The sequence below is a fragment of the Panthera onca genome, chromosome A3 (assembly GCF_046562875.1).
Source record: "Panthera onca isolate mPanOnc1 chromosome A3, mPanOnc1 haplotype 2, whole genome shotgun sequence".
Classification (NCBI taxonomy): domain Eukaryota; kingdom Metazoa; phylum Chordata; class Mammalia; order Carnivora; family Felidae; genus Panthera; species Panthera onca.
The window spans coordinates 103,987,070-104,009,002 of record NC_138341.1 but is presented as its reverse complement, the minus strand read 5'-3'; the positions used below and the strand labels follow the sequence as shown (position 1 = coordinate 104,009,002).

General features: G+C 41.4%; 1 protein-coding gene and 1 long non-coding RNA gene across 4 annotated transcripts in view; one reads left to right on the top strand and one right to left on the bottom strand.

The window, feature by feature from the left end:
- The window catches only part of SLX4IP (SLX4 interacting protein), a 182,366-nt gene that overhangs the window by 119,113 nt on the left and 41,320 nt on the right, over nucleotides 1-21,933 (top strand). The gene's annotated exons all lie outside the window — the stretch shown is intronic.
- LOC132665235 (uncharacterized) lies at nucleotides 1,294-16,951 on the bottom strand. 2 transcript variants are annotated; one of them, XR_009604016.2, is made up of 5 exons: nucleotides 16,893-16,951; nucleotides 11,580-11,707; nucleotides 8,204-8,290; nucleotides 2,558-2,791; nucleotides 1,294-1,519 (listed from the first exon to the last, which is right to left on the bottom strand). It is a non-coding gene; the product is annotated as an uncharacterized LOC132665235 (long non-coding RNA). The 2 variants fall into 2 exon arrangements; XR_009604015.2 differs by having other exon boundaries at nucleotides 2,697-2,791.

Below are 21,933 nucleotides of genomic sequence, written 5' to 3'. Positions count from 1 at the left end.
ATATATTCTGGATATTAATTCCTTATCAGGTATATGACCTGCAAATATTTTCTCCCATTGTGTGTTGCTTTTTCACTCTCAATAGTGTCCTTTGATGTGCGAATATTTTAAATTTTGATGTAGTCAATTTATGTATTTCATATTTTGCCACCTGTGCTTCATTACCGAATCCAGTGACATGAAGCTTTTCAAAAATTGTGTTTTCTTCTAAGAGCTTTATAGGTTTTATAGGTTTTGTTCCTTTTCATTATGTCTTTGATCCATTTTGAGTTAATTTTAAGGAAATGGTCCAACTATATTCTTTTGCATGTAGATATTCAGTTGTCCCACCACCATGTGTTGGAATGTCTGTCCTTTCCCCCATCAAGTGGTCGTGGCACCCTTATTGGAAATCTTTGATCATAAATGTGAGAGTTTAGGGGTGCCTGGGTGGCTCAGTTGGTTAACTGTTTGACTTCAACTCAGGTTATGATCTCACGCTTCATGAGTTCGAGCCCCATGTCAGACTCTGTGCTGACAGCTCAGAGCCTGGAGCCTGCTTTGGTTTCTGTGTCTCCCTCTCTCTCTCTGCCCCTCCCCCGCTCATGTTCTGTCTCTCTGTCTCTCTCTGTCTCTCTCAAAAATAAACATTAAAAATTAAAAAAAATAAATAAATAAATGTGAGAGTTTATTTCTGGGCTCTCTGTTCTATTCCATTGTTCTAGATGTCTGTCTTTATGCCAGTACCACACTGTTTTGGTTACCATAACTTTGTAGTAAATTTTGAAATTAGGAAATAGGAGTCTTCAAACTTTCTTAATGGTTTTCAGAATTGTTTTGGCCATGCAGGGTTCACATCACCATTTTTTTTTTTTTTAATTTTTTTTTCAACGTTTTTTATTTATTTTTGGGACAGAGAGAGACAGAGCATGAACGGGGGAGGGGCAGAGAGAGAGGGAGACACAGAATCGGAAACAGGCTCCAGGCTCCGAGCCATCGGCCCAGAGCCTGACGCAGGGCTCGAACTCACGGACCGCGAGATCGTGACCTGGCTGAAGTCGGAGGCTTAACCGACTGCGCCACCCAGGCGCCCCTCACATCACCATTTTTAATGTATGTAGTATTCCATTAAATATCCATACTCTCTTTTATTGGTGGGACATTTATGTTGCATCTAGTGTTTACACTGTCATAAACAGCAGTACAGCAAATATCCTGATGATATACATGTTTGCACACTTCAATTTCTTTATAATGTTTTTATTTTAATGTTCATATTTTTATTAGTTTATAAATACTCCTTAAGGATATGAATACTTTGTATGTTTTATATGCTGCAAGTTTGTCATTTGCCTTTGACTTGGTTTATTTAACTGCGCAAGCACAAACAAGGAGAAGCCTGCGTTTGCCTCTTGGATTGCCTCTTGGAGCCTCCAGTGACTGGCCACTTGTGGAATGAGCACTGGCTTCCCTGTACTGAGATAAGTAGTGAGTGCCAGAGGGAGGCAAGATGATATAATGCACCGCTGTATTGTTCACTCTGTAGGAGAAAAGCTGTGTTAAGTATTCCTCGCTGAAAGTTAACTTGGAGCGAAAGCACTATCTTCCCTTTCCTTTCTACTTCTGGTAACAGTTAATCTTTAATGGAGCATATCTTGTGATGTTCATACCTTAGCCAGTCCCCTCCTTTGCTGCCAGCAAGCAGTCCCTGCTCCTGCCTCCCCTGGATACCTGCGCCCCCACAGCAGCCCCCTGGCTGGCTTCCTTGCGCCTGCTCTGGCCAGTGCCTCGCCTGCTCTTCACACTTCATTCAGTTCGTGTTATCCCTTAAAATCAGAGGTCTGGTCTTGTGAACCTCTTCCCCAAGGCTCCAAGGGTGCAAGCTAGGGTCCTTCGAGTAGCTGCCTGTCCAGCCTCATCTTGTCTCACTTTTTCCTTCTTTCTTGCTCCAGTCATAGCAGCTTAATTCCTTTCTTCCTAATCTCCATTCTTCTACTCATCTTGCTGCCTCTGCCCATGTTGGAGCCCTGGTCTCTACTTTCCCTGTGCTCAGTCTTCTCTCTGCTCAAAATCACTCCTCAGGAAGCTTATCCTGGAGACAGGTCTCCTTGTTATAGGCCCACAAGCATCCTGAACACCATTTCATGAATGTCTGTCTCTCCACAGACATGTAAGCCGCCTGAAGACAGGCTCTGCCCCTTTTATTACCATTGTGTCTCCAGCTTGGAGGACATTTTCTGCTTTGCAGTAGGTACTTAATAAATGCTTGTACAGATGATAAATTACACACATGTTATATATTTCCTCTTCCTAGTAAGGTCAAGGGTTTCCATAACCTCCCCATCCTGCCTTGTCTCCTCCTGCTACTCACTTTCCTGTCTCCCACAAGCCTGCATTCCTTATCCCTCTGCCTTTACATTTACAGGTTTTACCTTTGTCTGGAAAGCTCCTACTTAACCTTTAAGACCCAACTTAAATATTACTTCTCCAAAGTCTTCCTCAGTTTGTCTTCTTCTGGCACTTACCACCTTTAATGTATTTGTCACATTGTACTGTGACTGCGTTATAATCGGTTTACCTTTCTCCCACTCCTTCACTGGCAAAGATCGATTCTTTGCCACCCACAGAACCACTTTTCTTCTTCACTTTGCTGCATAACTCTAGAGCGTAAGCAGATAACTCTGTTTCTGGTTATAGGTGTTTAACTTCATACTCACTGGTTAATTTCCAAAAGGAAAGAGCATTGTTCATCTGTGTCTACCACAAGGTTCCTTTTCACAAAGAGGTTCATCTTGCTCTAGGCTGTGTGTACCTGCAGGGACGAAGTGGATACACGCACTGATATACTGCCACCTTATATTGTTTATTAACAGCGCCACAAAAAAGTGGAATCTGAATACGTGCTTTTACTCTTGCCTCAGAGCCAAAGACATCTCTCTACGTTTATCTAACTGCCTGTTCTCAGCTGTTCCCATAATCTTACTTAAATGCCTTTTTCAAGAGCAATTTCAAAGCCACTAACCGTAAGGCCTTGCCTATTTCCTCCTCAGTATCCAGTTCTTTGTCTCATGTTCCCTGAAAATAGAGTTGTCGTTACTGTTTGGTGGTTTGGATGAATGTGAGTGGTTTATGCTTTTGTGTAAAGCAGAAAACTTCTCTCATTTGCATGAGTTTCTTACCTTTTTCTATTTCTAGATCCATGTGACAATAATGTGCCTCATCACAGTACAGATACTCAGCACACAGTGCTGGCTGAGCTGAAGTCTCTAGGTAACTTTGCTGATTACTCAGATAAAATTTAGTATTATTCATGCTCTGAGTTTTTTTTTTTTATAAAAAAATAGCATAAATGGTTTTGAGACCATTTCCTTAATCTTACAATATAAAGGACCACAGGAAGTATTGACAAACTCAGCAGACAGCATAGCACAGACATTTGCTGATAGCTTCATCTTTTTAAAGTCACCTGTCATTTCAACAGATTCAGTAAAAATTAATGTTGTGATAAAGTTTTTTAAAAGACTTCACTGTCGATTTCTGTCAATTCTGTCTCATTAATGTTTTCCCCTTAGCCTTGCCAGTGCTAGGTATTACAGTGTTTTAATTTTTCCCAGTTTGACAGGCCAAAAATCAGAAAAGGAGATGCTGTGCTTTTGATTTTTGTCTTTCACTTTAATGTACATATTGACTAAACTGCATATTTACAGCTGTTGCTCATCTTTGTATTGGGTTGTTTGCCTTTTTCTTCTTAATTTTTTCTCTTGTTCCCATTGTCCCTTCCTTGGTCAAGGCCTTCTTAATCAGCCCTTGAATTACTGCCACAGCCTCCTGATTTTCCTTCCAATTCATCTACGCCTCTGCTGCCAGAGTGGTCTTTCGAAAACAAAACTGTGATAGTGTCCAGCTTAAAACTTTCTTTGGTCAGGAACCTTAATTGCCTAATATCCTTTATTTAATTTCATTTCTGCTTGAGACTAGCAGAATGGGTCTCGTTCTTAAGCAGAGTCAATTAAAGACATTATTAGATAGCTCACAGGATGTACCTGTGGGAGGCCTCCAAAGGCACACAGGCAGCAAAGCGTCAGCCATGAGATGAGGACGGCTTTGGTACATGTGCCATTTCAGCTACAGTCAAGACCGGGTATCAACCTCCACCCTAGTCTGAAGAAGATTGATTTCCGGGCACGTGGCCACAGCACCATGCTGCCCCTTGTGAGCCACTGCAATGTGAAACTAGGTCCCATGGCTGTACCCTGCTTGCAGGTAAGCCACGAAGGGCAGAATGTTTGTCTCTTCCCTTGGCAAAGTGGGATGTTACAACGAGGGAAGTTGCCAAAACCCAGGGAGGATGATCAGAAGTTTTGGTGAGTGGACACAAGTTACAAAATAACCATTCAAGTTTTCCTCTTGGCTTCCTTCGTCCACAAACTTCCAAACAACAGGCTTCTGCCTAAAGACACAGTTCTCCCAACGGCAGAGGAAGTAAGCTCAGCATCTCCTCTGAGACAGAGAGACAGACAGACAGACAGACAGGCACACAGACAGAGAGAACCCAGAGTCTCATGCCCTAGTCCAAACCCAGGCTTTCTGGGTGATGTTCATTCACAGCTCACATTTGTTAATTTATTGACTAAGTTAAGAAGTTTACATACCTTGCATAGAATAGTAAGGAAACACAAAGCTAAAAAACTTAGTTAACATATAAATATATACACGATACAGTGAGGATGACAGGATAGGAAGATGCCACCATTCTAACTTTTGCAATAAATAGTTGGTGTTTGTATCTGCCTTCCTTTAACATTTATTTCATATTCCCCTGGCCCTTAGCCAGTACCTCAGCTGATCAGGATTCTTTACCTGGCAAGGTGATCCAAACTTTCATTGGGATTTGGGCCAGCAGTGGTCCTGCCTTTTTGAGGTTGCCACAGTTCTCATTAACTTTTAACACTGGAAATGCGCCACTAGATAGAGCCGTTATACTCCCCGTGTTTTATCCACTTGCATCTGTTGTGTCATTATGGGCCAACGTTTCTACTCCCCTTTTGGTCTGTTTGTCTAATGGCGTAAAAAACCTGGAGTTATGTGGCACATTTAACCCTCAGCCTGGGTCATTGTTATCCTCTCTGTTCCAGTCTTCCTTTGAATACCAATGAAGCACAGTCATGAGGATGGAAAGCGAGCTTTTGCTGAGGTGGTCACTTCCCACTTCTACTCCCTGGTTCCAGGAATTCTTGCCAAGGGAACACATATTATTCTTCTGGTCACAGCATTTAGTAGATCTTTTAGGACTTCACCCCAGTTTGTATCACAACTGAATTTTCAGTAGACCCTTCTACCACTCTGTAAGGCCAGCTGCATTTGATCCTTGCTTGGTTGCTTAGTAGGACCATTGAATTTTATGAATATACTCGCTTATTTGTAAAATGAGTTTCTTGGTCAGAAACACTGTGGCGGTGATAGTGAGTGAGGCCTTCAGTAAGTCCGTGGGTGACGTGGCTGCCAAAAACATGGCAGACATAGAAAACACATCCAAATCCCAAATAAAGGGTCCATTCCAGTGAAAGTATTGTCTCCTCTGTAATGAAAGAGGTCCATTATAATCACCCACCACCACTGACCATGGGGCCATCTTCTTACAAGAGAGTTGGTAGAGAGACTCCTGTTAATTGTTGCTGTTGGTAGATTTGGCATTTGGCAGGGCTCCGTGTTGGTGAGGTTAAGTCCATGTTGTTGAGTCCAAGCATAATATTCATCCTTGCCACCAACGCCACATGGCTCACGAGCCCTTTAAGCAGATAAAATGGCACCTGGGGTAAGAGGCTGGCCAACATCCATGTGCAGGTCATTTTGTCCAGCTCATTACAAGAACTTCTTAATGGAGTCTTTTGGAGAACATTCACATAAGGTACACATACTTTCACACACACTCCACGTAGCTTTTCCCCAAATGTCCTTGTCACCAGTCCTTCTGAGTTCTTACCAGTGAATGAGTGAATGAATGTGTGTGTGTGTGTGTGCATGCACACACACACACACACACACATACATTCTTCAGGCTATTTTTCCTTACAGGCCAAATGGACCCAAAGTGTACTCTTGAACATTCTGCCCACTGGACAGATTTTGTTTCTCCACCCCAAATGAGGTTATATCATTGCATTCATTCGCTTCTGGTTGATACTATCCTGTTGAGCAGAGCCATTGATTAGCCAGGCACAAATTTTTATCTGCTAATAAACGGGTCACTCAAGCTGTCACTCTTCCAGGTCATTTAATTAGGTCAAAGAAACACAAACATACCTACAAGTGTTTGTGCTTATTTCTTAGTAGTAAGAGTTGCAGGGTGCAAAAACTTTAATGAACTCTTTGACAGAATGAACTCTTTGATTTCCAGGGATTAGTATTGCTTTTGGTTTTGATGGGGAAAGGGAACTCCAGAGACTTTTTTTTGGCTTTTCCTTACTATGTAGCACTCCATGAGACATGGAGTCCAAGTTTAGTCCAAGTCCAACATGGTTGCAGGATAAGTTTATCCCAATTATGTACTCATCAAATGAGAAGAGAAGTACAGATTTTCACAGACCCGCTGGGCCCTCTGGGAGATTAATTGAAACAAGTTTCTACTTATCACACTCTGGGGATCATAATGGAGATCTGGAACCCCAAGAATTAGCATTGTCTCAGAGCCAGTGTCTAATCATTCTCAAAAATTCTGGTTATTCCCCTTTTCTCATTGCACAGGAACTGTAGTAAACAGCTGTACATCCCAAGTGAAAGATTTATAGTCCTGACTTGAGGGATGCCTGGCTTTCTATTCAAGGAGATACAGTTCTGAGAACTGAGTCAAATCTGGGGACTGGGTAAGAGGCTGTGGCTCTCCTTCAAGGTAGCCCAAGTCAGGCCCCTGTTCACCAGACCTAGACTTTTTTTCTATTATATAATGTATTAATTTGCTAGGGCTCCCGTAAAAAATTACCACCAACTGGGTGACTTAGACAAATTTATTTTCTCATAGTTCTGGAAGCTGGAATTCTGAGATCAAGGTGTCAGCAGGGTTGGTTTCTTTTGAGGCCTCTCTCCCTGGCTTGTAGATGTGGCCATTTTCTCCCTTTGGCTTCATGTGATTTTCCCTTTATTTGTATCTGTGTTCTGTTTTCCTTTTATGTAATATAGACACCAGTCATACTGGATTCAGGCCCACTCTAATGACCTCATTTTAGCTTAATTACCTCTTTAAAGATTCTGTATCCAAATACAGTTGCCTTCTGAGGTGCTGGGGATTAGGATTTCAACATAGAAGTTTTGGAGAGATACAGTTCAGCCTATAGCATACAGTTTAAGTAGGGCCTAAAGTATGCTTTCCATTTTATTCGGAGTTATGCACATATCTGTTAACCAATAAGCCAAAGATGTCAGTGGATTGAGCCACTGACAGAGTTCCTCCCAAGGTTACTACTGAGTTGTGGCCCTCTAGTGGACCAAGTGACTTGGCCAGCCATGGGCCTTAGTTGACTGCAGATTTTAGGCTATCCAGTCACCAGATGACACATCCACTCTTGGGCTTTCATGGTCTGTAGACACCATGTCTGTCATGGTCATTAGCCTTCTCAGCAACTACCTCTCATGCCCCAAGGTGGCTGCCTGCCCAGGAACAGGCCTGGCAGTAGTGTCCTCTCCATGTTGGCCCCCCACCATTGTGCAGAGCATTCTGGGGGAACATAGGGCAATCACTTGGCACAGTGGCAAACATTTTAGTACCAGATTCAGGCACCAAGCAGTCTGGCTATTCAGGAGAATTCTAGGCAAGCCAACTGCCCAGTGCTTATAGATTTTGCTAGACCTACAACTGGACCCATGGGAGGCCAAGTTCAAGAGGAGCCCCTCTCTTCCAAGAGGGAGAGGAGTCGCTGGTCCCAGATGGCTTTGGCCAGGCAATCTTGGGAGAGCTTCTGTGGTCATTTATCAACTTGTCACTGCAGCCTGACTCACAGGCCCCAGAACATCATACTCTTACCTCTGCGTCTTTGCACATGTTGCCCTCCTCTCCCTGCAACTCTCTTCTCTTTCCACATTGGTGGGTCATCTCCTCCTCCTCCTGCAGGCCTGTGCCTGGGTGTCACTCCTCCTGAGGAGCTCTATCTGATTCTGTGCACCTCTCTCTGGGAGCTGCCTCCACCCTTTCCCATGTGCTCAGTCCACCCTCAGCGGTAGCAGCACTTACCAGTCCAGTTGCTTCCTTGCTTCCCAGACAGACTTCATTTCCTTCGAGGGCCAGGGCTCTTGTGATGTTCAGCACCCAGTGCGGAGCCTGTTACTCAGGAGGAACGCAAGCATTGGAAGAAATAAAGGAACAAATTGTAGTTTCTGTTCACCAGTCACATGTTCATTTGTCAAGGCTTTGGGGCATGCTTCCACTGCAACATCGCTTACCCCTTCAACAAAAGGTAGAGGTGAAATTGGTCATGAGTTACAAATTATTTTTTATAATTTTTTTAAATGTTATTTATTATTGACAGAGAAAGAGACAGAATATGAGCAGGGGAGGGGCAGAGAGAGAGGGAGGCACAGAATCCGAAGCAGGCTCCAGACTCTGAGCTGTCAGCACAGAGCCCGATGCGGGGCTCGAACTCACAGACTGTGAGATCATGACCTGAGCCGAAGTAGGATGCTCAACCGACTGAGCCATCCAGGTGCCCCAGTTACAAATTATTAAATAGCAGTTTTCAATTGGTTTTCAGAAAGTCAGAACAACATCCTACCCCAGTGTAAGATTAGCTGCATTATGTCCTGGCTCTGTGGCACCTAGGGACTAAACATATCCTCCAGAGCCCCCCATCCCAGGTTCTGTTAGCATCCATGCCCCTACTAGTTCCCTGTTTCTGAGCTTCAGCCTGCTAGCTACCAGCTCTGTGCCGGGTCTGCATACCCATGGCAGATCCTTAGGGTAGCTCCTTCTAGCCAGCATTCTTAACCCTTGATCTGAAGACAAGAAACAAACTCAAGGGTGCGAGCAACTTGCCTGAGGTCACAGAGCTAGTAAGTGTCAGAGGCGGTGTGGAAATGCATCTGTCTGATATCTGGGCGGTCTTCACTGCTTCAGTATCCCGATTAAGGGGGGAGAGAGAGAGTGTGTGTGTATGTGTATATATGTGTTTGTTTTCTCTTAATAAAACTTTCCTCTAATCATGAAAACAAAGCTGTCTTTCAGTTAACCATGTGAAAGCCAGGAGCAGTGTTCTGCCTGAACTACAATGTGAATATCTTTGTTTGGGTTTTATATCCCCTCTTCTCTGATCACAAGATGGAAAGGGAGAAACAGACCCCAAAACAGAGCTCATCTTTCTGCTCCAAGCACTTACCTCAGTGCATTGTCTAAATATTAGAGGTTCACTACATTTTTGTGTTTGTAGAGCAGTAAATTTTTTTTTTACTGCCTATTATTCCATTTTGTATAACCTTGTTCTTGCATTTAACATCTAAGAAACCCAGTCCTTTGGAAAATGCCATAAAATAAATTAAATTTTCCTGGGTACTGTGGTTTCTGTCTGCAGTGGCTTTCTTTTTGGCTTTTCTTCTAAGCTGAATGCGCCTCTAAAATCTTAGCTTCCATCTTTAGCCAATGCATGGAGCCGTCTGCTCATTCTTTTGTGGCATCCAAGGTATCTTCTGCGAATGTTCAGGGCTGAATTACCAGGCTTCCTCTCTCTTCATCCACACCCACGCAGCATTCTGTGGTGGGGCACATTACCACCATGTTAGGAAATCAGTGGGTGTTCACACCAGAGGAGAAAAGGCAAGAATCGCCAAAACAAGCAAGTTCTTCCTATTCTTCCCTCTGTCTGAGAAATGTTCCCCTCCTTTCCCCAACGCCCAGTGTATGGTACCTGCCAAAGAAAGCTTTCTCTTTGCTCTTCAGACACAGGCCTGATTGTGAGCCCTGCTCTCCGGCGTCCCCATGAGTGCAAAGTTGTATATGTGCAGTTTGTTTTGGTTTGTATTTATTTTCCCAGCCCATTGAAAACAGGGCCTTTTCCTATTTAAAATAAATTTTGCAAGTGAAACCCTTTTCCCTGTGAGCCCAGCCCTTCCTCCACATAAAGTGGCAGGCATTTCCCAAGAAGACAGGGGAAACTTGCCGTGAAACACCATCCATCCTTACACATTAACAACAGTAGAAATTACTGTACATCCAACAACTGTTAACCCTGAGAAAGCATAGGCCCTTGACAAACACTGCTCACTGCAGCGGCCACTTTTGACATCTGTCAGCTGTTCCCATGGAGTGTTAGCCTTCGCTCCTGTCCCGCACACCAGCTGTGGCCGCGGAGCTGGGCTGCAGTCACACAAGCAGACATGGAGGGGTCCTCAGACTAGGGCAGTCAGACATTGGGTGACTGAAGGGGGAGAACTGGGCCCTCGCGTGGTTTGAAAAACAGCAAAACAGCACAACACATTTTTAATTACTTACTGTTCTGGTAAATATTCTTAATATTTAGGCATTGTTTTTTTATATTCGCAGCCCTTTACAAATAGAAATGGATTTCCTTAGATTTGTCCTAGGGCGCAGTGGAAACATGTGTTTTCTTTTTACACATGTGTTTAAATAGCTTTGCTTATTATTTACATTTCTTCCCATAGTGTACTCAATAAAAACATTTTCTAGGCTTTCATCCACATGAGAAGCTTAAAGGGCAGTAATGAAAGCAAGTGCCTCTAAGCCCTCTGGTGAATGTGTCACAGTGTCAGCAAAGATGATTTTTCCAGGAAGGGGCAATTTGCAGGACTTAAAGTTTTACACTTTTTACTAAAAGTGTGCTAAAAACAGGACCGACAACACAAGATGCTTTGCATTCGCAAAATCTGGGGAGACTTTGCTAACCATTTGTTGTAATAAATGGCAAGAAAACAAAATCCTTAAACCCTTTAAGCATTAATATTTCCATTTGTTACAGTCACCTGTTGTGGAAATTGCCAGTTTCAATGGCCGATCTTTTGTTCACTTTTCAATTTTACAAGAAATTAAAACACACAAAAGTCCCCGCCCCCCCACAGTATACAAAGCTTCAAAACAGGTTAGGATTCTTTCTGCCACACCAAGAGGTTATCACACTTCAGTTCAACCACCTGGAAAACTTTGCCAATGTTACCATGAACCTTACTGGATTGATCCTACTGGCCTGTGAGTAAGCTGCTTCCATCTCTCCCACCTTACCCTTCTCCCCTAACCTCCTACCACGCACACCAAAAAGACAATGATTTTTCCCTCATAAAACAAGGTCCATATTGCCACTGCTTAGTTTCATGTTACAAAGCCAGTTCTGTTGCTTTCCTGGTGATGCAATTCCAGTATTCCTTTTGAGTCTGCATGTTCACATTTACATTCAGACTCAAGGCTCCCACATTTCTGCATATTCCGGAACTGGGCAGTTCAAAACCAGTCTACCAGATCCCCTGGGACTCTGGCGTTCCAGAAAGATCTTTGTCATCAAACGGTGATTGCAAGACCTTGTTTTTTTTTTTTTTTTTCTAAGGAGTTGTCCTAGTTGGCTGAGAGCCCTGCCTATTTACCAGTTCTGTGAAGACTGATGATTTATTACCAGATATTCATTCCAAAGGCAGATTCCATTTGGTGGTCAGGTAGAACTGGTCATCACTCTTGCTCTTCTGGGGTCCGGAGGAGAAGGGGTGGAAGAGGAAGTCACTGGCCTTTCAACTGATAACAGGGCTGAGATTTAAAAAAAAAAACAAAAAAAACAAAACAAAAAAAACACAACGTTTCTTTTGGGGATCTGTTTTGTCACCTCATTTCTAATGGTGACAACTGAATGGGAGGCCTGTAATTCTCTCTGGTTCACCCAGTGAAAATTGTGGTTTCTCCCAGCATTCTGGGAATGTGTTCCATGTGGCACTGGCTTTGTGTTGTGCAAGTGATTTTTACGCACTTATATATTGAGGTGAGAGGTGGGGGGGCACAAGGCTAGTGAGACTCTTGTGAAGCTCCACTTTCTTTTGGTACCTCCCAGATAAAGTCGTAACAAGTGGCCACCTCTCCTGTGTTGGGCAGATACTAATGAGGAAAAGCGCCTCTGCCCCACCCTCCCGCTGCCACTCATAAAGCAGTGGCCTTTTCTCCTAGGGGTTGCATATAATTTTTTAATGTGTGGGATGACAAGGTAGAGTGGAAACTATTTGCCTTGGCATGTACTATTCATTTCTTGGGAGTTTTATGTGCATTATGCTACAGCAGTACCCTTCCGATGTCTGGGAAGTGCCTGTAGCCCTTACCAACTTGTCTGTTCCCTTTAAATTCTTTTCCTTTGGCTGGGCTCTCCAGTCACATGCCAAGAGTTTAAGATTTGTAGTAATTGAGTTTCACATCACTAATATTTAATAGCCATTAAGAAGCTTGAGAGAGAAAATAGTAGTTATCTAACAGTCTAAATATCTGTAAAAACCTTTTGATTTTAAAAGGGTACAGAGGACAGACGAGCGAAGAGGCCCTTGTTCAGGAGAACATGCAGTGGTTTAACACTTTGGGACTGAGATTCGCTAACTAAATACCTTGGGAATTGTGGGGACTACAACCCAAATGATGATGAAAAACCAGAGTGCTTTCATTTTCAAATTCCCTAACATGTCACCCTAATAGAGTGAAAGTGGAAAATCTAAAATGAAAATATTTTTTTATGGTTACGATTCTCAGTTTACTGCTTAATTGTTTTTAATCAAAATAATTTTATACTCACTGTAATAACACCTAAAACAGGGAATATCTGTCTGTCAGTGAATCCACCACAGATTTCTGAGGTAGGTATTTTTTTGAAGTGCTGTGAGCTTCTGGGCTATTCCCAGGGAGTTGAGTAGAAAGCATATTTAATAACTACTCAGGTACATTTAATTGTGGACCTTGTTTACATTTGTTGTTCTAACACAGTGCTGTTATTACTTACAGCCAAAACTCCAGTCAGATTCAAATTTAACTATTTGATCATGAACCATGCAATCTAATGGGAAACTTGGCTTAACCTATTTTGTAAAATGTCTTGAGAACCAAATTATCCATGTCTGTGTCAAGCAAAAACAAAACTGGGTCCGCATAATCTGAAACATAAAAAAATGGAAGCCTAGAACAAATGCTCATTTTACCTTTGAGTCCAAGATCAAATTGCCATTCTGGGGTCATAGGTTGGTGTGTTATGTACCTAAATGTTTATGTTTTTTTGTATTTCTGTGTGTCTTTAATAAATAATATACATATGTATATACCCACAAATACAAGTTGCTGTTAAAGAAAGTAAGAAGTTACAAGGGCTGAAAGGAGACACCAAAAATATGATTTCCTTACAAATATTTGCAGGAATTTTACTTAATTGCAACCAGAAGTCTGACCTGGAAGTGTAGTGTTTTGACCCCCGAGCTGTCTGGTTTCCTATTTGCGGTGTTTCACTCTCCCCTAACTGTGAGAAAATCTATTTTACACGGTTTTAACCCTGTATATTCTTAGAAACACTGCAGTAGAAATTATTCCCTTGGGGGAAAAGAAATTCTCATTATTTAAAGAATGACTTGTAAAGGCTTCTCTTAAATAGAAAACATTTTTGAAACACTTAGGAAATCTTTCTTCTTAAGATATATTTGAAAATAAAACAGCTTCTGGGTTTCCTTTCAAGGTAATGTGAACTTTTGGAAGACTAAAATTTTTGCAGTGTGCAAGTTTATCCTTATTTTAGTAAAATACTTTTTAATAGCAAAAGTATAGAGTTTATAAATAGTTCTCTTATGAGGAAGCTTTTTCATGCTCCCCACCCCCCCATTTCCAGCTTATTAAATCATTTTTTCCTCTAGTATTTTATTTTATTAAAAAATAAATTTTTTGATGTTTATTTTTGAGAGAGAGAGAGAGAGAGAGAGAGCGAGAGCACACTAGTGGGAAAGGGACAGAGAGAGAGGGAGATACAGAATCTGAAGCAGGCTCCAGGCTCTGAGCTGTCAGCACAGCTGAGTCGGAGGCTCAACCGACTGAGCCACCCAGACACCCCATTCCTCTAGTATTTTAGAAAAGTAAAAATTAGACTGAATAAACTTCGGGGACTTGGAATTGTATATGGTATTCTTAAAAGACACCAGTGAAATTTAATTAGGATAACTGTAGGGCAAGGAGGCCTACTATTGGAAAATTATAGAATTCACACATCAAAAGCTCATAGATGGCATTTGATGAATCTAGTAAAATGATGGGGAACATTTTTTCTGTGTAGCCTCTTAGCATTCACCAGCATGATCAACCAGTCATATACCCCATTTTAGAAGTCTCTGACATATTCAGTTAGAGGAAAGCATTCTTCTTATTTGATTTGGGGATTTCAGAATTAAGAACACTGACAGTTCCCACCAATTTAGTTGAATAGCATTTTATCCCATTCTTTTTTTGTTTGTTTAATAACAGCTTTATTGAGATATAATTTACATACCCTACAATTCACTCATTTAAAGTATACAGTTTAGGGGCACCTGGTGGCTCAGTCAGTTAAGTGTCTGACTCTTGATTTTGGCTCAGGTCATGATCTCACGGTCCTTGGGATCGAGTCCCGCATCTGGCTCTGTGCTGACAGCGTGGAGCCAGCTTGGGATTTTCTCTCTCTCCCTCTCTCTCTGCCCCTCCTTTGCTCGCTCTCTCAAAAAAATAAATAAAAATAAACTTTAAAAAAACTATTAAAAGGTAAAGTTTACAATTTATTGGCTTTTATATATTCACAAAGTTGTGCAACTGTCACCAGAACCCCTTTTTGAACATTTTTGTTCCTCCGTAAAGAAACTCTATACCCATTAGCAGTTACTCTCCATTTTACCCCAGCATCCTTCCCATTCCCATCCCAGAGTTTCCACCAATTTAGTTCTGTCTCTACTGATTTTTCCTACTCTGGATGTTTTATATAAATGGAGTCTTACAATATGTTGTTCTTCATAACTGGCTTTCACTTAGCATATTGTTTTCAATGTTCATCCAGGTTGTAAGCATTTACTGGTAGTACTTCATTTCTTTCTGTTGCCAAATAATATTCCATTGTGTGGATATATCACATTTTGTTTATCCATTTCATCAGTTGAGGGACACTTGGATTTGCACTGTTTGGCTATTGTGAATAATGCTACTATGAATATTTGCACAGGTTTTTGTGTGGATATGTATTTTCATTTCTCATGAGTATATACCTAAAGATGGAATCTCTGGGTAATTTGTTATCTCTGTGTTTAATATGTTGAGGAACTTCTGACTTTTTCAAAGCAGCTGTACCATTTCCTATTCCTACCAAAAGTGTATGAGGATTCCATTTCCTCCACATTCTTGTCAACACTTTGTTATTTGTCATTTTGATTATAGTCATCCTAGTGGGTATGAAGTGGCTTTGATTGCGATTTTGATTTCCATTTCCCTGATGGCTAATGATGTTTACCCTGTATCCAAGTACTTATCTGCCATTTATATATCTTTTTTTGGAGAAACATCTATTCAAATCTTTTGTTCATTTTTAAATTGACTTTTTTAAAAAATTATTGAGTTGTAGGGGGTTATTTATTTATTTAAAATGTTTTATTTATTTTTCAGAGAGAGCCAGAGCACATGATGGGGAGGGGCAGAGAATAGGGGACAGAGTCTCTGAAGCAGGCTCTGCGCTGACAGCAGTGAGCTTGATGCGGGGCTCAAACTCATGAACCATAAGATAATGACCTGAGCTGGTCAGACACTCAACCAACTGAGCCACCCAGGCGCCCTGAGTTGTAGGAGTTCTTCACATATTTTAGATACAGGTCCCTTATCAGATAGGTAGTTTGCAAAATTTTTCTCCTATGGACCGAAGTTTTTAATTTTGATGGTGTCCAATTTATTCAATTTTTTGTTGTTGTGGCTTGTGCTTTTTGTATTATATCTAAGAAACCATTGCCTAATCCCAAGCCATGAAGATTTATGCCTGTGTTTTTTCCTAAGACTTTTATAGTTTTAACTCTTACATTTGTATCTTTGATGTAGTTGGAGTTAATGAATTGATTTTGTGTATGATATGAGGTAGGGTCCAGCTTTGTTCTTTTCCATGTGGTTTTCCATTTTTCCCAGTACCATTTGTTGAAAAGATCTTTCTATCCCAATTTAATTGTCTTGGCCCCCTTATTGAAAATCAGTTATCAGTAAACGCAAGGATTTATTTCTGGACTTTCAGTTCTATTTCTACATGTCTGTCCTTAGGCCAGTACCAACCTATTTTAATTAGCTTTCTAGTAATGTTATGTTATTTTTTTCCCAGCAGGGTTAAAGCTGGCATTCACTAATCAGGATCAAGTGTCTCTTTTAACTTAATCAGTGTAAACATCATTTAAAATTGTTATATACACCTTATTTTTAATGAATTAATAAAATATTAATTTTGCCAAAGATTTTTTCTAGGATTTTTAGATTAAATTATACTCCTCGACAAATTCATCAACTGTATTCCACTTTAACCAAATCAGTGAGGAAAAAAGTGATCCTCAGTTTAGTCAAGATCTTCATATTAATGGAAACCCACAGTGAGTCATCAGTATTTGTAAGGTATGACTGGGGATGCTAATGGATCTCAGTAACTCCTGTTAAAATCCTTTACTTTAGGCTGTAAAGCTGACTACATGTCAAAGTCCAAGCACCTTTGCTTATCCCTCCCCATCTCTCCCCTGTACTTCATCTCTTCATCCTGAACTCTAAGCCTCATCTGCCTCCCAGCTGTGGTCTGACACAGACATGCCTGCAGTGCCCACCATTCTCAGCCCTTCCAGCATGGTCCTCTTGATGCCTCCAGGCTCTGCTTAGATGCTTCCCTTCCTTGGGGATGGCCTTCCCCACTTTAGTTTGTTACTCTCCCTTGTTTAGTGAGACATACCCTTTCTTGGCCCCCACAGCTCCCAATGCAGGTCTTTGTTGTGGCACTTACATTGTAACCATCATCCTTTAACTGTTGTCTCTCCCTCTGACCTCAGTTGAGCCCCTCAGGAGCTGAGTGGTTTTTGTGACGTACCTGGGGCTTCACATAGTTCTTGTATGTAGTAGAGGCACAGGTAGGGCGAGTTGTAAGACTATGGTTTGATTATTATTTTTAGAGGAACATCTGGCTTTTGACAGGATGAAAAAAAGGCATTCATTTTGTATTCACACCAGTCCCTATAACTCCTCTACTCAGATCATTTACAGGATCAGAAAGAGTAAAATCTTTACTTTTAGAATGTCTCACTTGTATGGAACTGCTCCCATGTGCTGCCATCCTGCTCCCTCAGTAGCAGCTCACCATCAGTGTGATATTTATTTTATGTTATTTGACTAACGTAATTCCCAGACAGAGATGTGCAGCCCAAACTTGTTTAACAATATTGGCCTTCCTTCCGTTTCTAAGGAATTTTCTATTTTTCCTGAGCCCAGAGAACTTTTTTCTAGAAAAGCTGTATTTTCGGAAGAGAGCTGAGAAGAAAGTAAGGCTTTTGCTCCAATGCGTGGGAAGCGGTTTCAGTGATGGGAATCAGCAGAGTGGAGGGGTGTAGGGCAGGTAGACCAGGAAAAGCAGACCCATGGAGAGTAAGCTTGAGTAGACCCCAGGGCAAGACTGAGGAGGGGGGAGGTGATGACAGGAGGTGTGGACAGGGCTGGTGTGGAGGAAAACCCTGAGAAGAAGCAGGAGAAGCTTCTTGTAGAACCTCGGTGATGGGAGAGGCCATGGAGAGGTATGCCACTGAGAAGAGATGAAGACAAACATAGCAAGCCAGTGAAGAAGATGAGGCCAGGGCAGGAAGTGGGACAGACGGTGCAGTGCACAAGATGGAAGGAAATACAGGGCATTGATGCCCTTGCTTAGGTGAGTATCAGTTTGAAACTCACATCCCGCTCCAGTGCCTCACTGGCATCTCCAGGACTCCCTCTCAGGGACTCCAAAGCACTGCACTGTCCAGTATTTTCAAGTCCCAAGTGTAAAGGCCTCCTATCATATGAACCTTCTACTAAAACCAGTGAAAGGAAGAGAGAAAGCTTCTATGAAGAAAAGAAGGCAGGACTGTGGCTGGCTTCCACTCCAGTCATGTGACCGAGAGCGGAGGGGCACCCTAAAAATGCTTGCCTTTGGAAGGTGGGAATGAGGAACAACATGAAGAAAGGTAGTTCTGTGGGATGGGTATCCAAGTAGCTGGGAGATTTGGGACAATGAAACATTAAGAGAGACTTTTGTGGAGCCTCAGGGGCTGGTGAGTTCTCAGCATTCAACAAAAGAAAAAGCACACAAATCAAGAGAGAAAGGGGTTTTTGTGGAGTGATGGAGCAGTGTCTACTCCTCGGGGCAGTGGAGACTGGGTCCTCTCCTGTGTATGTCTGATCTAAAGCTTTTCTATAGGCCATTAGAGTGTCAGCCCATTCGTTTCCTACTCTTTACCTCTCCATTTCTGGTATTTCCTTGATATTTCCATTTCTTTTGAGTTCTGCTATGTACTTAAGCATGTTTTTCTTTTACCCAGATTTTGTGTGTTTTTAGCAGGAGGGTCTCCTTTATCTTTGTCAGATTCCCGATTCTGCTTTTAGACATGTGCTCCTTTAAAAAAAATTTTTAAATGTTTATTTATTTTTTTTTTTAATTCTTTTTTTTTTTCAACGTTTTTTATTTTTTTATTTTTGGGACAGAGAGAGACAGAGCATGAACGGGGGAGGGGCAGAGAGAGAGGGAGACACAGAATCGGAAACAGGCTCCAGGCTCCGAGCCATCAGCCCAGAGCCTGACGCGGGGCTCGAACTCACGGACCGCGAGATCGTGACCTGGCTGAAGTCGGACGCTTAACCGACTGCGCCACCCAGGCGCCCCTAAATGTTTATTTATTTTTGAGGGACAGAGAGAGAGAGAGAGCGTGAGTGCAAGAGCGCAAAGGGGGGAGGGACAGTGAGAGAGACACAGAATTTGAAGCAGGCTCCAGGCTCTGAGCTGTTAGCACAGAGCCCAACACGGAGCTCAAACTCACAAACCGTGAGACCATGACCTCAGCTGAAGTTGGACACTTAACCAACTGAGCTACCCAGGTGCCCTGTGGACATGTGCTCCTTTTACTGCAAGGTTATATATTTTTTTAAGTATGGTGCACTTTTTACTCCATATGTAACAGGCTGGTAGTATGGCTTGAACCTACAGACTGTATGTATATGTATCTATATCTATACCTATTTCTATAATCAGTTACCTTTTCAACTTGGGCCAGTAGTCATGAAAGAACGAGGTTACCATCCCTACTTTAAATGCGATAGTGTGCTTACTTTTAAGGCTTAAGGAAGATGAGAGCTTTACAATCACCTATTAGATCATTTCTGTTTAGGTTTCTTTTTAATTGTTATCTACTTACAAAAATTATTCTAAAGATTATGGTTATAATTCACAACACAATAAAGAATGCTTTTGCATTTTTTTGTAAAATGTTATTTTCAAAGTTAGAAAATTAGAAAAGCAAACTTTAATTGTGACTTATGTTCTGAAACTTTGAAAGAAGGATGATATTAACATAAATATTTAAAAGAAAAATGCATCAGCTTTAAGGTTCTTGAAGGTTTTCATCAAATTATGGTCTTCTTTTTTAAATTTAAGTCTTCAAAGAATTCTCTCTTTTGTTTTTAAACTTACTAGAAATTTCAGATGCATACAATAGATTATCCAATGAGTCCCCTCTTATCCATCACGCAGCATCGCATTTTTAACATATGGCCAAATGTTATTTCATTTACCCCTGACTTGTTCTTCCTGCCCCCCACTCCCACATAATTTTAGGTAAATCCTGGATATCATATATTGTACACACGAGTGATGCAATGTATTTGACTCTAAAAAATAAGGTGTTTTAAATTTTTTAAGATGTTTATTTCTGAGAGAGACAGAGACCGAGTGCGAGCGGGGAGGGGCAGAGAGGGAGACAGAATCTGAAGCAGGCTCCAGGCTCCTAGCTGTCAGCACAGAGCCCAGTGCAGGTGTCTAGCCCATGAACTGAGAGATCATGACCTGAGCTGAAGTCAGATGCTTAACCGACTGAGGCACCCAGGTGCCCCTAAGTTTTCTTTTTTTTTTTCTTAATGAGCAGAGTGCCATTAAGGGTTTTTTTTAGTGTTTATTTATTTTGAGAAAGAGAAAGCGTGGATGTGCACAAGTGCACAAGTCGGGTTGGGGCAGAGAGCGAGGGAAAGAGAAAATCTCAAGCAGGCTCCATACTGTTAGTGCAGAGCCTGACTCAGGGCTCAATCCCACAAACCACGAGATCATGACCTGAGCCAAAATCAAGAGTTGGATGCTTAACCTACTGAGCCATCCAGGCGTCCCAGGGAGAAAAAAAATTCTTGATGTCATCAGATATATAGTCCGTCTTCAGATTTCTCTATCTCTTCAATTCTATTATAGTTGGGTTGTTCAAATGAGTGTCTAAACAAGGTTGGTCCACACATTCACTGCATTTGATTGATTCTCTTTACAATAGGTGACTATCTCTTTGAACTTAGGGGAATGTCCCTCCTGTTGTTTTTTTTTTTTTCTTGTTGTTTACTTATCAGAGAAACTAGGTCAAGTGTCCTCTGGAATTTCCCACATTTTGGGTTTGGCTGGCTGCATCTGCATGGTGGCGTTAATATTCTTCCAGCCCCTGTATTTCCTGTAAACTGGTAGTCAGACCCACACTCTTGATGAGGTCAGATCCCTTGTATGTTGTTGTTTCTTATGCAAGAATACTTTGTGCTAGATAGGGTGTATTTCCTGTTGCCACTCATTGGGAAGCACATGTCTTGTTATATCTCTCTTAATTTCATGGTAAGAATGTGTATACGATGAAGTTGGAGGTTCTGTTTGATGATTTTTTTATATTAACCTGTATTTTTTATTTGTTCATTTGATACTTATATTATCAGTAAATACTGTGTAAGCAGAACAACATTAAAAAGTTCTCTTTACACATTCTTCTAAGTTTTTCCTTGTTTAGACAGTGAAGACAGGAATATCAAGGTAGTGTTTCGGAAATAATAAAACCTGAGTCATAGCAAACATCGTACATTTCTTGTTAATCTGAGTCTGTGTGTGATCTGATTAGCATCTTAATTACGATTATAAGTCATTGCATACCTATCACTTTAATTTTTACATATCAAATTGATGTACATTTTAGGTGAACTGTAGGGACTTGTGGAAGATAAAAAATGAAAAGTATGTGGTGAGTTTATTTTTTTTTTCTGTGAAAAGGTAGATCATCTGGCAGTTAGAGGGAGAGAGAGAAAAGAAAACAAAGGAGGCATGAGACTTGTTCTTTGAAATCCTCCAGAGAGGCGATAATAATTGAGCTAATATGCATTGGCTTCTCATAAATTGCCTTGGTAGTTTGGGCCTTGAGTGCCTTAGAAATTAGCTTTCTCCCTATGCCTCTTCACTGTTGCTATAGTGCTCCTGCTAGAGGCCTCTTTGTTTGTGTTTAAGGAGCAAGGGTGATTTCTCTCTTATATTCACTTATAGGACTTGCATTTTGTGTTTATCTTCAAGAACTTTGTAATGTACCACCACCATTACTCTAGCAAGACTCTTGCTACTAATTCCATACCAGTAACTCAATAAAATAAGATTTAGAGCAGTGACTTCCAAACCTGAACTGTGCATCAGAATCCCTTGGAACTCTTCAAAAAGAATACAAGTGTCTGCAACTTTCCCAGATCTACATCAGATTCTTGGGTGCTAGGGATACAAGAATCTGTAGAGTTGAAAATGACCCCAGCCTTGGAGCTTCCGACTCCCCATGTGATTTAAATATGAGCAGTGGGCTTATGATTGGGCCTTGGAAAGACTCTAGACTAGTTGGTGGTTACTTAAACTTCATAGTGGTTTATTTAAGAACTGTGAGATAGCAGGATTGATGATAAACTTTGGGAATGTTTACTGTTTT